Source organism: Gobio gobio, assembly GCF_949357685.1.
Source record: "Gobio gobio genome assembly, chromosome: 25".
Classification (NCBI taxonomy): Eukaryota; Metazoa; Chordata; class Actinopteri; order Cypriniformes; family Gobionidae; genus Gobio; species Gobio gobio.
This window is the reverse complement of record NC_137121.1, coordinates 13,592,670-13,609,594: the sequence shown is the minus strand read 5'-3', so window position 1 is coordinate 13,609,594 and position 16,925 is coordinate 13,592,670. Positions and strand designations below refer to the sequence as shown.

The 16,925-nt window shown below is 41.7% G+C and overlaps 1 protein-coding gene across 1 annotated transcript in view; it reads left to right on the top strand.

Annotated features, from left to right (window-relative positions):
- Window positions 1-329: 329 nt before the first annotated feature.
- sv2bb (synaptic vesicle glycoprotein 2Bb) overlaps window positions 330-16,925 on the top strand; it is a 49,249-nt gene continuing 32,653 nt past the window's right edge. The window contains exon 1 of the mRNA XM_079809937.1: window positions 330-644. The gene's annotated coding sequence lies outside the window, so the exon portion shown is untranslated. The remainder of the gene's footprint in view (window positions 645-16,925) is intronic.

Here is a 16,925-nt window from a genome sequence, read left to right as displayed (position 1 = left end):
TGCTTTATGCACGTGATTTGTGGGAGGTTTTTGCATCAGGGTTTAGGCAATTCATTGTTCTTAAATACAGACTACGCAGCACTTCCATATGGCAGTCCCTGAAGCACTTTGGCGCACACACACACCTTGCCAGGTGAGAGCACTGCAGTAAACAATATGTGAAGAATAGTGGTGCATTTCCTTTTCATGGGGTGAATGTAAGATAGATATATGGATAGCCCAATTCATCCTCCCTGATGTGAATTCATGTTTTCTCTACAGTATCTCTCCCTCCATCTCTCTCACTCTCTCTCTCTCACAAACAGTAGCTGCTCCCTCACACCAGCTTTGGCACAAGTGGGAGTGAGCAAGGAGCAGAGGTAGGGATGGACGCTACCATTGTGAGTTGCTTGGGCGTGTTCAGAGAGCTCCTCCTATAATGAACGGATTGGGAGGAGGGATGGAGAGTGCGAGTGAGAGTGAGAGCGTTCGCATCCTAATCTTCCTGTTCAGCATCTCTGCTGGCTGTCCGGATGATCCCTCTCTCTCTCTCATGTTTCAACACAGGCCGTCATTACCGGATACACAGCTTTTTAAGGGAATTCAAATTTTTACATTTTTAAAAATAGAGGACTATTTTGGTGCATAGTCAGCATAATTTAAAGGTAAGAAAGTTAATTTGTTTCTTTGTGTAGTGTGTATGTATAGTGATATAGTGAATAAAAGGGTTTTTTTCTGTTTTGTTTTGCCATGAAAGTACCGGTGGTTTCAGTGGGGGTCTCTGCAGAGTTAAAGTTTATGAAATATTAAAGGGAAGAACCATGTTTGAAGCTCACAGAGGCATGAAAACTAAGCTTCACTGCACAGAAAACAAGGCTAAAGGGAGTTTTTCTTTCAAAATAACTGTAACCGAGGACATTGAAGCGTTTAGGTGATGCTTCCATTTATAGAATGAATCAATAAGAGTCTGGTTGCTGCCTAGTAGATTTTGGAAGCAGTTGCATAATCAATACATAGTGAAAATATTTCTCCCGCAGAGACAAAGTGATGCAATAATCTAATATGATAAAGTGCACAATCGTCGCCACTTTCGGAAAGTGGAACGATTATCAATCGTGAAGAGAAGTTGTGCTAGAGGCATTACAAAACTTGCTTGCTTACTGTAGATCGTCGCAGGAATGAAGAGAGATATGCTGGCCTTCTCTTTTTGACATGAAAAGCATCATTAAGTTTATGAAAATGAGATGTGCAATGATGCAGGCGTGTGAACTGATTAAACTATAAAATTGATTTTTTTTTGATGCATCACTTTCAGCGCACTTCACTGCATGGGAGTGTGTGTATTTGTGTTCAGAAATGTGTGGGCGAATGCATGTTGTGTGTTAGTGTGTATTTATAAATTATGTGCGTGCTAGTTGTGTACCGAAGGGTGGGGGATCTCCTCGCAATGGATGAAAACATATGCATTATTTATATCCTCTAAATGTCTCACGGGCACCAGAAGCACCATTATAGCCATTCTCAGATACAGGAAAAATTCATTTTATGCTCATGATGAAGCTAGTTATGTAGTAAATCTGTATGCTTAATATAACTCCAGGTGAACTTATTTGTGTTGGCAACTTAACCCGACAAGAAAACCTAGAAGTAAAATGTTCAACTCACCCTCCAAGATTTCTTTGGATCATTAGCTGTCTTCTATGGCTTTCAAACTGTTCCTCTGTGGATTTCTGGTGATCAAAGGCAGAGAACATGTTATAGAAATATGACTTATTAGAGGCCCCTCACGGCGAGGGAATGCAGGCTGAAAACACTGCTTTGAGTTAGCAGAAGCACTACATCAAATTTGGACCAGTTTTTTTTTTTTCTTCATCTCAGTGTAAAATGTTCCACTGCCAGAAACGAGTCTAAAGCTCTATAGAAGAGATGACAAATACTCAGACGTTTCAAAATAGCTCACAATTCCCAAAAAGAACGTCTCTCTTTTCTAAAAAAGCAAAGGGAAAAAAAGGTTTTTTAATTCATATTTTGCTTAAAAAACAAAACAACCGCCCGCTTGGAATGGTTACTGTTGCTAGCTCACACAAACTTTACTGAGCATCCACTCTAAAAAATGCTGGGTTAAAAACAAAGACTAACCCAGCAATTGGGTTGTTTTTACCCAGTGAATGGGTTGTTTTAACCCAGCAATTGGGTTGTTTTAAGCAAACATTTAACCCAACCGCTAGGTTAAAACAACCCATTCACTCGGTTAAAACAACCCAAATGCTGGGTTAAAACAACCCATTCACTGGGTCAAAACAACCCAATTGCTGGGTTAAAACAACCCATTCACTGGATCAAAACAACCCAATTGCTGGGTTAAAACAACCCATTCACTGGGTCCAAACAACCGAATTGTAGGGTTAAAACAACCCATTCACTGGGTCAAAACAACCCAATTGCTGGGTTAAAACAACCCATTCACTCAGTTAAAACAACCCAATTGCTGGGTTAAAACAATCCATTCACTGGGTCAAAACAACCCAATTGCTGGGTTAAAACAACCCATTCACTGGGTCAAAACAACCCAATTGCTGGGTTAAAACAACCCGTTCACTGGGTCAAAACAACCCAATTGCAGGGTTAAAACAACCCATTCACTGGGTCAAAACAACCCAATTGCTGGGTTAAAACAACCCATTCACTGGGTCAAAACAACCCAATTGCAGGGTTAAAACAACCCATTCACTGGGTCAAAACAACCCAATTGCTGGGTTAGTCCATTTTCAACACAACTTGGGTTGTTTTTATCCCAGATTTTTTTAGAGTGGAATGATCTTGGTACCTTGTGTCACTATTATAAGTGAAAAGCAACATTTTGCCATTCTAAATAATTTCTATTAGAATTGCATTTGTACCCATCCAAACACAGATATCCTCCGTAGACGTTTCTTTTAAATGTTTCAATTCTGCAGATACTAATAATTATATATATATAGATATACACCGATCAGGCATAACATTATGACCTAATAATCCCCACGTGCATCAATGAGCATTGGCCGCCCATGACGCCGGTTCACCACTGTTCCTTCCTTGGAGCACTTTTGATAGATACTGACCACTGCAGACCGGGAACACCCCACAAGAGCTGCAGTTTTGGAGATGCTCTGACCCAGTCGTCTAGCCATAACAATTTGGCCCTTGTCAAACTCGCTCAAATCCTTACGCTTGCCCATTTTTCCTGCTTTAACACATCAAATTTGAGGACAAAATGTTCGCTTGCTGCCTAATATATCCCACTCACTAACAGGTGCTGTGATGAAGAGATAATCAGTGTTATTCACTTCACCTGTCATAATGTTATGCCTGATCGTTATATACATGTATGTAACCGGTCCTACTCGAAGTGATCCGAGCGGGATTCGAACCGGGGTCTCCAGCATTAGAAGTGAGCACGCTAACAAGGACGCTAAAGACAGCAGCCGCTAGTGCGCCTCTTGAGGCCAGGCGAGTGCGGTTTACATGCATCCGTTATACTCCCCCCCCTAAACCTCGCTCCCATCCAGGTCACCGCACCAAATGTAACCAGTCCTACTCAAGAGGGATTCAATCCAGGGTCTCTGGCGTGGGAGGCGGGTGGCTAACACGGACGCTAAAGATCGCAGTCTCTAGCGTCAGTCGCTAGTGCGCCTCTTGAGGCCAGGGGAGTGGGGTTTACACACACACAGCTCTTACTGGCCTACATCTGTAATGTGTATAGTAGGCTATATACACTTCTCAGATAAATATAGCTCTTCAGTAGGATTAAATCTAAACTCTCTCTTTCAATGACCCAAATATAAAAGGAAGATGTGAAATGTAGCCTACTAGCTTTTGCCAATAAGATCATTAGAATTAGGCTATATATACATGTATAACATTTGGCCCATTACTGTCTACCTAAACTGGGACTTCACACTCAATTTCACCACTAACTTTTAACCTGTCTTTATCTAATGCTCATATTTTTAATCATCTGTAACTAAGCTACATGGACAGAATTGAATTTGAGCATGTGCAAAGAGTGGAACGCTTTAAAAGAGTTCTGTTTTTCACAACCTAGCATTGGCAGTTAATGTAATGCCAATTTTGCAGTCCTACAGTTGGCTTGCGTTTTATGTTTGCGAGAGAAGCTTTTTTCTGGACTGTAAATCTCAAGTGGGAGCAAAAAAAAAAAAAAAAGCTGGAGCAGAATGTCCCTGAAAACCATGCTTTACAGCAAAAACAGCTCTTTTTCTCCTGCTCTTCCTCGCCTTTGTTTGAACCAGCTTCCTGAAGCCATGAGGATGAACCTTTTTATCTGTTTATCTGCAAGAGTATGACGGGTGTCAGAGGCAACATCAACACAATGGCGCACAAATAGTCTTGTTAAGCATCACAAAAGCTCACTTTCCTTGTCTGTGAGGAGCTTTCTTTGACTAATAAACATAATTAAGAATAAATAAAAACGTATATGCAATTATAGTCAACCGTAGAAGAAAATGTTGCTGAATTGAGGAAGTGCGTGGATGTCTGCAGACTCTTTAATATTTCACTAGAGCTCTGCTCACAGCAGGGTTCTTGCTAATAGATCAACATGGCGGCTTTTCACCCTGAGCCTCCGTGATTTATTCCCTTTGTGCTGCTTTTTAATTGAATTACTATGCATTTGAACAGGCATTTTATGCCTACGTATTGATGAACTCTTCGGTTTCAACTATGGAAATCCATTTGGAGAGGTTGAGCCTCCATGTTTTTAAGTGTTGTGGTGTACATTTGATTGGATAGTGCATGATTTTAAAGGTAATGTGTGTAATTTTTTAGATGTCTAAGTCAATATGAAATCCAATTTTATGGTGCAATTCTGGTCTTATTATGAATGATTCATTGCTGCAAGTTGCTTGCTGTTGTCAATTTTTAATCAAAACGTGATCTTCCTGAAACAACTAAGGCTGCACTGTTTTAGAAAACTTGATGTCAGTCTATTCTGGTGCATAACGTCCACTTTTCAACATACAAATAATTAGCAATTGACAAAAAAAGCTTTAATTTTTTATATATTTAAAAAAAAATATCACATTTACCTTATAAAGATGATGAATTTTGAAAGTTCTCTTATCCTTGTTTAATATACTAAAGGCTGATTTAGACTTCTGCATCAGACCTACGCCATAGTCTACGTGTCGTTTTTCATACATCTGCGCCGTTGTCGGCTTCGACATGCAATTACACATGCAGACCACTAGCAGGCAGCGCCACGGGCATGTTGATGGTGTAACCCACAATATCAAGGCAAAAGCTGAAGAAGAAGCAGCTTGTTGTGTACATTGTCGAAGCAGTGGCGGCGGCAAATAGACAGTGACTTTTTTTGCAGCTTGTTAAATATTGAAGAACAGAAAATGTATAATTCGCAAGCGGAAATGCGCATGCGATGCTATCGCAGATTTTTTTTGTTTGACCTGAGGGACATTTTTGGAGAGGTGCACTTCAGGCTACGCCACAGGCTACATGTGTTTCACACAGCCTACGGCATGGCTACAGCATAGATTCGACGCAGAAGTATAAATCAGCCTTAAAGGTATAGTTCACCCAAAAACGAAAATGTTATGTTTATCTGCTTACCCCCAGGGCATCCAAGATGTAGGTGTCTTTGTTTCTTCAGTAGAACACAATTAAGATTTTTAACTCCAACCGCTGCAGTGTGATAGTCGTATAATGCATGTCATTGGGGATATTTTAGAGTATGAGAGCAATGAGAGTAAAAACACATAGACATACGAATCCTTATTAAACCATGCGGCTCGTGGCGACACATTGATGTCTTAAGACACGAAACGATCGGTTTCTTCGAGAAACCGAACAGTATTTGTTATTTTTTTACCTCTTATCAGACGAATGTCATCTAGTTTTCCCAGCGCCATAACTTCCGGTGAATAAGGTCAAAATACTAACGTGATCAAAGATATATATACGTAGATGCCTCATTCGACCGATCCGCGCAGGCACTAATGAGGGCTCTATGGTTATATCTAAGATCGCGCCGGTATTTTGCATGTATTTTGACCTTATTCGCCGGAAGTGATGGCGCGGGGACGGCTGATGCAGAGCCATAGAAAAAAATGAAATACATTTTTAAATATGGATATTTTTCTTACACAAACGCATCGATTCGCTTCAGAAGGCCTTTATTAACACCCCGGAGCCGCGTGGAACACATTATTTGACGGACAGATGCATTTTTTATGGACTTCAAAAACAGAGCAATTATTACTGCCATTATAAAGCTTGGATTAGCTAGAACATTTTTAATATAACTCAGATTTTATGCATCTGAAAGAAGAATGTCATATACACCTCAGATGACTTGAGGGTGAGTAAATCATGGGCTAATTTTCATTTTTGGGTGAACTATCCCTTTAAGACTATACAATACACTCTCAAAACTATTTTACAGTTTGGTGAATCTGAGGTGAATTTGTAGAGCCGCGTTTCCACCGAAATTACCCGTAACAATTTGTACCAGGAACTTTTTTTACAGGAACTTTTTCCCCCCAGATCTGCTACTGTCTACGTTTCCACTGCGGTCTAAAATACCGTGAAGATTAGGCAAATTAGCCTAGAGATGTGGGACTGCGCACAAATGTTCCTCCCAGTCAGAGATGGACAGGAATCATCTTAGCGCGATACTGTCTGCAACAATAGCAAGTGGAGGAGATGCAAGCAGCGCTGCTTTTGGTAGTTATGTATTGTTTTACTAAAGAGGTCATTAACAAAACGCCGGAAAAGAGACGAGTACTAATACTAAAGCGTATTCTGAAAGCTTGTAAAGCTAGATTTAAAATAAGACAAAGTTTGTTTTTATCAGCTATTACGGACATTGACCGTGCGATTGCTGAGACAAACGCGTGCCATCAGACAGAAAGAGCAAGACTGATATTTACTGAATGCAGAACGAACGAACCTTGCAAAAGACGATTTAAATAAAATGCTGCGTGAGTTCAACCAATGAGCATGTTCCCTCCAAGTCCCACCCCCGAAAGTTCCCGAACTTTGAAAAAGTACTACCCCGGGAGCAGGGCCGTTTGGAGGGGGAAATATTTACCCGGAACTTCATTTAGACCCTGGTTCCTGTGGTCGAAACAAAGAGTACCAGCCCAAAGTTCCTAGTTCCTGGGGAAAGTTCCTGCGGTGGAAACGCGGCTTAAGTGAGGTGAATCTCATTCATTTGTTTTGTTTTATGCTCCACTAAGAGTTAGGTTTAAGTTTATTTTTTTAATTACAATTCAAATTGTAAATGATTTCGCCATCAATTCACCAAAGTATAAAATAATTACATTTTCTCATGAGATCAGGTTGGACTATAAGTAAGCCATTTTTATTTTGATGTCTCAAAAAGTCTAAACCCTGTGGTGTTTTCAAAACACTGCTTTATTTGTTTGAGAAGCCAGACATAGCGACAGGCTCCACCAATAGCATGAATCTGGTCAGTTGTTTGTTTGGCCAATGAAAGATAGAGAGGGCGGAGTTTTGCAGTAGAGTGGTGCAGGGATGATGTCAAAACCCGGAAGACTAATTCGCCAGTTGTTCCCTCAAGATTTCTTTGGGTTTTTATAATGGGTTATCAAGACCTTGTCTATACTAATATGTTTTCATTTGAAAACGCTCTCCAAAGTGGATACATTTCAAAATGCTTTTTCGCATTGTAGTTATAGACTGTATAAAACAATGGACGTTGTGTCTGTGACGTCACCCGTTGGTTTCTGAAGAGGATTTTTGAAGCCCAAAGTGGGCAGAGCCAGCCGTCACCATCTTGGCAGCACGTCACTCCCGGATAACCAAAAATGGGCAAAGAGGCGGGACGTGAGTGGAGCTGAGGTGCTTGATGGCTAACAGACAGCAGAGAAACCGCAATCCACCTGTCACTCAAGTGGCCACTCAAGAGTTATAAAAAAAATTCACCCACCTCACAGTTGTCATGAAGGGCAAAATTAGCCGTATAGACCAAAACCACTTTTTGTACCAGGTGTAAACATATTATTTCTGCTGTAAATTTGGGCATTTTGACATGGGGGAGATACAGATTTGACTCCCTTTTGGACCCTGCTCTAGCGTCTGGTCGATGAATTGCAGTTTAAGTCACTTCCGTGTTGGCTTCAAGAGAGACCGGAGGTTGCCGCTTGTTTGTGGTGTGGACTGTGAAAACGATGATGCATGTTTAGTCATGAGAAACATATTATACAGATATTAATGTTAATACCAGTATTGTGCCTGTTATGTGCTATTCACTTTCACACAGTTGCTAAAATATGTTACTTTGTGAACTCTTCAAATCGCAGTCCTGCAAAGATGACACAAAATTTTACTTACTCTTATTCAAAAAACATTTGGAAAACGCTTGAAAACGCCAGTGTGGATGGAGAGTTGCTTAGTTAAAACAGCTCAAATATGCATTTTTAAGCCTTGTCTATGAAACCGGGGGTATATTTCATAAAAGCTATACTCGCCAGTTGCCAATCTGTTCAGTTATTTCTTACACGCCCATGTCATTTCAAAAACAATACAAATTTTGTGGTCCAAGGGGAGTTGATTCAGAGACTACTGATTGTTCTTTAAATTAAAATGATATAGCTGTAATCAGAGTTAATAAAATATCTCATGTTATAGACTTACTCTCATTCACCTAGCCTTTAAAGATCATTTAGGCTTGGGAAAGGGTATCATTTGGTTAATGGTTACGAGGACATTTTGTGACCCCTGTCATGTCAAGTTAATCAATAATACTTAGCGTGTTCCTAATGGTCCCACTAATAGAGACCTCTGGTTGCCATAGTGGTATGATGTGATACGGTGTGTGTTCCACATCTGCTCATCTGCACTAAATCTCTTTGTAAATTAATCTAGCACTGTTGTTTCAGTTAACACGTGCTATATTACAAATGGAGTCTCGTCAGCTATTGGAGATCCTGATAACCTTTCACACAGAATGTTTTATGTGTGCGCTGCTGAATTGCAAGGCACGGGAATCAATCAATAACTTTAAATTTGTCATAGTAATGTATGCATCTCCAAGCTCTCAAATAGACGTGGGTGAGACGTGCGTCTCCTCTTCAGCTTAATGGACCTCTCAGATTGTGTTTATCCCTCCTGATCTGTGTGTGTGTGTGTGTGTGTGTGTGTGTGTGTGTGTGTGTGTGTGTGTGTGTGTGTGTGTGTGTGTGTGTGTGTGTGTGTGTGTGTGTGTGTGTGTGTGTGTGTGTGTGTGTGTGTGTGTGTGTGTGTGTGTGTGTGTGTGTGTGTGTGTGTGTGTGTGTGTGTGTGTATACACTGATCAGGCATAACATTATGACAACTGACAGGTGAAGTGAATAACACTGATTATCTCTTCATCAATGCACCTGTTTAACAAGGGCCAAATTGTGATGGCTAGGCGACTGGGTCAGAGCATCTCCAAAACTGCAGCTCTTGTGGGGTGTTCCCGGTCTGCAGTGGTCAGTATCCATCAAAAGTGGTCCAAGGAAGGAACGGTGGTGAACCGGCGACAGGGTCCTGGGCCAAGGCTCATTGATGCACGTGGGGAGCGAAAACTGGCCCGTGTGGTCCAATCAAACAGACGAGCAACTGTAGCTCAAGTCGCTCAAGAAGTTAATGCTGGTTCTGACAGAAAGGTGCCAGAATACACAGTGCATCGCAGTTTGTTGCGTATGGGGCTGCATAGCCGCAGACCAGTCAGGGTGCCCATGCTGACCCCTGTTCACCTGAGAAAGTGGGAATGTGAGCATCAGAACTGGACCACAGAGCAATGGAAGAAGGTGGCCTGGTCTGATGAATCACATTTTCTTTCTTTTACATCACGTGGATGTGCGTCGCTTAGCTGGGGAACACATGGCACCAGGATGCACTATGGGAAGAAGGCAAGCTGGCGAAGGCAGTGAGAAGCTTTGGGCAATGTTCTGCTGGGAAACCTTGGGTCCCGCCATCCATGTGGATGTTACTTTGACACGTACCACCTACCTAAGCATTGTTAAAGACCATGTACACCCTTTCATGGGAACTGTATTCCCTGGTGGCTGTGGCTCTTTCAGCAGGATAATGCACCTGCCACAAAGCAAAAATGGTTCAGGAATGGTTTGAGGAGCACAACGAGTTTGAGGTGTTGACTTGGCCTCCAAATTCCCCAGATCTCAATCCAATCGAGCATCTGTGGGATGTGCCGAACAAACAAGTCCGATCCATGGAGGCCCCACCTTGCAACTTACAGGACTTAAAGGATCTGCTACTAGCATCTTGGTGCCAGATACCACAGCACACCTTCAGGGGTCTAGTGGAGTCCATGCTTCAATGGCTTAGGGCTGTTTTGGCAGCAAAAGGGGGACCAACAATATTATCATAATGTTATGCCTGATCGGTGTATATACTGTATATAAAGTTGAATTATTCATTCAATTAATATATTTATTAAATCATGGTTATTACATCATGAGAATAATTCATGTAATTTATTCTCATGATTTAAGAAATGTATGATTTAATAATGCATCTTAAAGGGATAGTTCACCCAAAAATGAAAATTAGCCCATATTTACTCACCCTCAAGTCATCCAAGGTGTATATGACATTCTTCTTTCAGACGAATAAAATCGGAATTATATTACAAAAGTCCAGGCTAATCCAAGCATTAGAATTGCAGTAATAGTGGCTCTGTTTTTGAAGTCCATAAAAAGTTCATCTCTCCGTCAAATAACGTGCTCCACGCGGCTCCGGGGTGTTAATAAAGGCCTTCTGAAGCGAATCGATGCATTTGTGTGAGAAAATATCCATATTTAAAACTTTATCAAGTAAACTTTCGGCCGACCGCCTTCCGTGGAAAAGTGTTGAAAGTGAAACTCAAGATGCGTACTTGACGTCATGACGAGCCTACCTGGTCGCGTTAGTCTTTTGATCGGCAGGGGAACTTTCAACAATTTTTCCATAAATTGAACAGGGAAGGCGGTCGGCCGAAAGTTTACTTTATAAAGTTTTAAATATGGATATTTTTCTTACACAAACGCATCAATTCGCTTCAGAAGGCCTTTATTAACACCGCGTGGAGCACGTTATTTGATGGGCAGATGGGCTTTTTATGGACTTCAAAAACAGAGCAACTATTACTAAATTCTAATGCTAGGATTAGCCTGGAATTTTGATTTTATTCGTCTGAAAGAAGAATGTCATATACACCATGACTTGAGGGTGAGTAAATTACGGGCTAATTTTCATTTTTGGGTGAACTATCCCTTTAAAATAGCAAATCCCAGTCAAGCATCTAAATTTGGTTCTCCCGATGACTGAAATGTCTTACTGTAATTAATTTACAATGAAACCGAACCCTCATATCCAGTGAAAACATCAGATTGACTCTTTTATGAATATAGCATACAGCACAGTATATTATTCCTGAATTGTGTAAATATCTGTCTTTATGAAGCTCATTGTTTTTGTGCATTACAGCACATGATTAAAGGGAGAGAAACTGCACACGGGAGCAGGAAAATAGGTGCATACGTGACCTCAGAAAGCAGTGGTTATGCAACACCCAGCTGGCTGTTTCATCTAGGGAGAGCTGAAGAGGGGAGTGTTGGGTGGGGTTGTGTGGAAACATACATCAACATGCACTGTGCTGCTGTGTATGCCGCTGCTGTTGATCAGGATGCAAGCTTCTTACCAAAGTTGTGGGTGTAAATGACTTAAATTATTATAAATTATATATAATCCATTAAATAATTATTATATATTATATATTATATTTTTATATGATTCTTTTTTGTACATTTACATTTTATACAGGTTTTACATAGAAATAAATACAATAAAAAATATAAAGAAATAATAAACATAATACAAACAACAAAAAAATAGATACATATTTAAAATAAAAAACAGAATATCAACAAAATAATATTGTTTTTTGCAGTTTTCAATTTTACCATCATAATGTGACGTATTTCCGAGTGAAACTGGGTCTTCAACAAGAAAAACTGTGGGAATTGATTGCATCATGAAAAGTGGGTGTTGGAAAGATAACTCACTACAGAGGAAGACGTTATTCAATTTTAATGAACAATTAAAAAAGCTAAACAATATTTTTCTTGGAGTTAAGACCAATGAATCCTTACAATCAGATCAGGAGTGTCAATTGGGTTAAATTTTTATTTTATATTGATCTTAATAGCTATGTTTCCATCCAAAGTTGCGACTTTAAAGGTGCAGTAAGCAAATTCTGAGAAACGCTGTTGAAATTGAACGAGCACAAAAACAAACTGGTAGCCAATCGGCAGTAAGGGGCGCATACAATCATGAATTTAGGGGCAGGGCTATCAAGATACGGGTGTGATCCTTTTGAGTAGGGGCGTGTTTGTTCGTAAATCACCTACTGCACCTTTAACTTGTGCGCAAAATTGGAATATCGCATAAAACATTTGCGAATAAAACAGCGTTTCCATCACATGTGTTCAAGAGAACAAAATGGTCACCTCCTGGGAAAATGGCACAAAATATATAAAAATGGAAGCCACTTTGGCTCTTTTTTTGGTACATCATAAATGACTTTCGTCTCAACGCACAGTCGAAACGCAATAAAAGCTGTCATGTTATTCTGAGTTTGGCTCAGGCATTTCAGAATGATCAAACCAACATTTGAGATGCTGTGCAATGAAATTGATCCTCTAGTTAGTAGTTAATGAACATCTTCTTATCGGATAGAAAAATGTATCCGCCTTAATTCAGTTTTTTAATGCGCATTTTTAGAGGGCTCCTCCATCCATTGTTTTTTTTTTTTATGTGATATCCCAAAATGTGCATACAATTAGGTTGATTGAAACTTGTCAGTGTGTGAGCGGCTCATGAACCAATCAGGTAAACACAACAAAACAAACAGGAATAGCTTTGTTTCACAGAGGCAAACTGTAATTTCCTCCTCAAAGTGAGCAAAGACAGTGTCCATGCCATACTTTATCAATGATGAGAGAGACTAGCTGCAATCAGCTGTCTGTGGCAATAATAAAATGCAATGAAACAACAGAGAGACACGGAACAGATAAATCCTTTTCTCTTGTCATCTATGCTCCCGCTCCGAGAGACAGAGAGTAATCTAAAGCCATTCGTGGCCAGTAGACAGAATAAAATTTCCGCAGTATTAAGCAGGATTAAATTGCAGCTCTCATCTGTCATGACGACAACTGATCTCACAAGCTGATTCTCTCTGTTATTTTCCCCTCAAACACACCCTAACATCTCAGAGAGATAAAGGTCAGTGATAATACAGATCATTTACTGACTTGTAGACAGGGGGATGAATGCGCTGGTCTTCTTTCAAGGGCCTTAACCACTATAGATATTGACAGATTCTTAAACTTTGAATCCAACCAATCCAAACCTGAGTTTATTAGGGGCCAAGCACCGAAGGTGCGGAGGCATCTATTGTAATCGTTAGATTCTTATTAATATTCTTCCATTTCTTCTTCCGCCATAGGAGCCTATGGTGCGGAGATACGAAAAATGGCTATTTTTGCTTATAACTTCTCAACGGTTTGCCCAAAAATTATAAAAGTGGTCTTTTTAGATATGGGGCAGCGTGCATTTGTCGAGTGATATCCAATTTTCCCATGTTGGCCATTTTGGGTGTCAGCCATTTTGAATTTTGTTGTAAAATGCTGTATTTTATGAACGTATCATAACAAAACTTTGAATGGGTCTTCGACACAATGTCCTGAAAGAGTCGAAAAATATTTACATAACTTATAACATTGTATGTGGTTGACTTATTTTCACGGGAGTGATCTCTTTAGATTCCTGAATCCTTACAGAGTCCAACGATGAGGTTTCGCCTTTTGGTTTGTGCAACGTTGTAATATAGCGCTTAAACAACTTTTGCGAATATCTTTGAAACCATTAGTCTGATTGAGACGAAACCACCATAGGATAATTGGAATCATAGCGTGTTTTTAAATGGCATAGGTCAAATGTCAAAATTTTGATTGTAAGAACATGCAAAAACATGCAATCAAAGTCAGGAGTGGGTCATTTTGTATGTGTTCATACATATAAATGTCTATAACTCCGAAACGAAATGAGATATTTTCACCAAATTTCACACGGGGCACTCTGAGGACACACAAAAAAGCGGTCGAACTGCAACAAAACATGAAATTGGCTCTATATGACTCAATGTATTAATGTGGGGGTTCTACCTTTTTGCTTAAAATTGTCTCCAAATGTCTTTTGTCTTGGTCTGCTGCTAGCTTCCTTGTTTGCTTCTGTTGTGCTTGGCCCAACAGAAGCATTTAATGGCTGCTTGCAGCTATATTTTCTTCTGTATCATCTTTTTTTTCCTTGCAATGAAAGACTTAAACGCACCACAAAAGCAGTTCATAAGATTCATACTCTATATTTAGTAAATATGCCGAATATGAAATGAAAATCTATATTAATGAAAATATAGAGATCCACCATAATCTTCTTGACACTATAGATTCCTTCACAAATCTGTTTTACTAGCTCAAAAGATATTCTAACAGCTAAAGTCATTTAATTCAGCATCTTTATGCCGTCAAAACGCCTCGGTTACGACTGTAACCTCGGTTCCCTGAAGAGGGAACGAGCGTTGCATCGAATGACGCTATGGGGAACGCTTGCGTGATGAAGTCATGAAGCACATGTGAAATCAGTCCAATAGTGTGAGGGAACGTCAGAGGCGGATGACGTCATGAACCAGGAAGTATAAAACCTGCCAAAACAAAGCCGCGCTAGCTTCGAAAGTCTGAAGTAGTCGCTTTGACAGTCATGTAGGAGATATGGCAGGACGATGCAACGCTCGTTCCCTCTTCAGGGAACCGAGGTTACAGTCGTAACCGAGGCGTTCCCTTTCAAGGGAACTCCCGTTGCATCGAACGACGCTATGGGGAACGTTAATACCAACGCCACCATAGCGAGACGTGCCTGTCCAGTGTGAAAAAGCAGCACTAGGACGACAAAACCCCAGACCCTGGTGTAGAGTCCAAGTCCAAAGAGTAGAACCTGACGAATGTATGCGGTGAGGACCAACCCGCCGCATCACAAACGTCCTGCAGAGCCACTCCTGAAATAAGGGCCTTAGAGGCCGCCATACTCCTAGTAGAATGGGACCGGACGGCCAAGGGAGAAGGCCGTCCGACCGACTCATAAGCCAGTGAGATAGTCTCAACCACCCACTTGCTCATTCTTTGCTTAGATGCTGGGGACCCCTTGTTGGGGGGCCCGAAGCACACGAACAGTTAATCTGTTTTACGCCACAGGGCAGCTCTGTGGACATACGCATCTAAAGCCCTCACAGGGCAAAGCAAATTATTTTTCTCCTGGTCCGGATTGAGGAAAGGTGGAGGACAGAAGGCCTGAAGAATAATAGATCTAGCTACGTTAGTAGGGACCTTAGGAATATAACCTGGCCTAGGATGAAGGAAAGCCTTGACCATGCCAGGTGCAAACTCCAAGCACGAGGGTGCAACAGAAAGAGCCTGAAGATCTCCTATCCTCTTAAGAGATGAAATGGCAAGGAGGAACAGAGTTTTTAAAGTCAGAAACTTAGCCTGAACTTAGCGGCTCAAAGGGAGCCTGGGACACCCTCCAAATCTGCTCCACCACCTCGGGGTGGAGCCTCCATTCCCCGGGCCTCAGCCCCTGCCTCGACAGGACGTCTGCTCCTATATTCTGGGCCCCAGGGATATAAGCCGCTCTGAGGGAGAGGAACTTCCCCTGAGACCACAGGAGGATCTGGCGTGCCAACTTGCATAGCGGACGTGAACGCAGACCCCCCTGGTGATTTATATAGGCGACCACCGATGTGTTGTCCGTACGAACCAGCACATGCTGGCCCCTGAGGTCTGTGAGGAAATTCTTGAGGGCAAGAAACACCGCCAACATCTCCAGGCGATTGATGTGCCACGAGAGATGGTGGTCTCCCCACAGACCCTGAGCTGAGCGACCCTCCAGGACCGCTCCCCATCCTGTGAGAGAAGCATCTGTCGTTAGCATCTTGCGACGACCAGAAGCTCCCAACACAGGACCCTGGGACAGGAACCAAGGTTTCTTCCACATAACCAGGGCACGTAAGCAGCGCCGCGTGACCCTGATCATGCGAAAGGGGTTGCCCCTCGGGGAAAACCCTTTGGTTCTGAGCCACCACTGTAGGGGTCTCATGTACAGCAGTCCAAAAGGTATCACGTTGGATGCTGCTGCCATCAGACCCAGAATTCTTTGAAACTGTTTTATAGTGAGTGACTGGCCTAGTTTTACTCTCTTTACTGCTGACAGTATAGACTCTATCCGTGCCGGTGACAGGCGCGCCTGCATCGACACTGAATCCCATACCACGCCTAGAAAAGTGGTCCTCTGAAGTGGAGAAAGCACACTCTTTTTGGCGTTCAGCCGTAACCCCAACTCCTTCATGTGAGCGAGAACGACATCTCGATGCCGAACCGCTACCTGATGCGAATGAGCTAGAATCAACCAATCGTCGATGTAATTCATGATACGAATCCCCTGCAGGCGCATAGGCGCCAGGGCTGCATCTACGCATTTCGTGAAAGTGCGGGGTGAAAGTGCTTAGACCGAATGGAAGAACTCTGTATTGGTATGCTTTCCCCCCGAAAGCAAACCTCAGGAACTTCCTGTGATATGGAAGGATGGAAATGTGGAAATATGCGTCCTTGAGATCTATCGTGACAAACCAGTCCTCGGACCTGATCTGTGGCACGATTAGTCTCAAGATTAACATCTTGAACTTGAGTTGCATGACCGCCTCGTTCAGCACCCGAAGATCTAAAATGGGACGCAGATCCTTCTTTGGAACTATGAAGTACCGGCTGTAAAACCCGGCTTCCCTGTCTGAGTGAGGTACATATTCTATGGCCCCTTTCTCTAACAGACCCGAA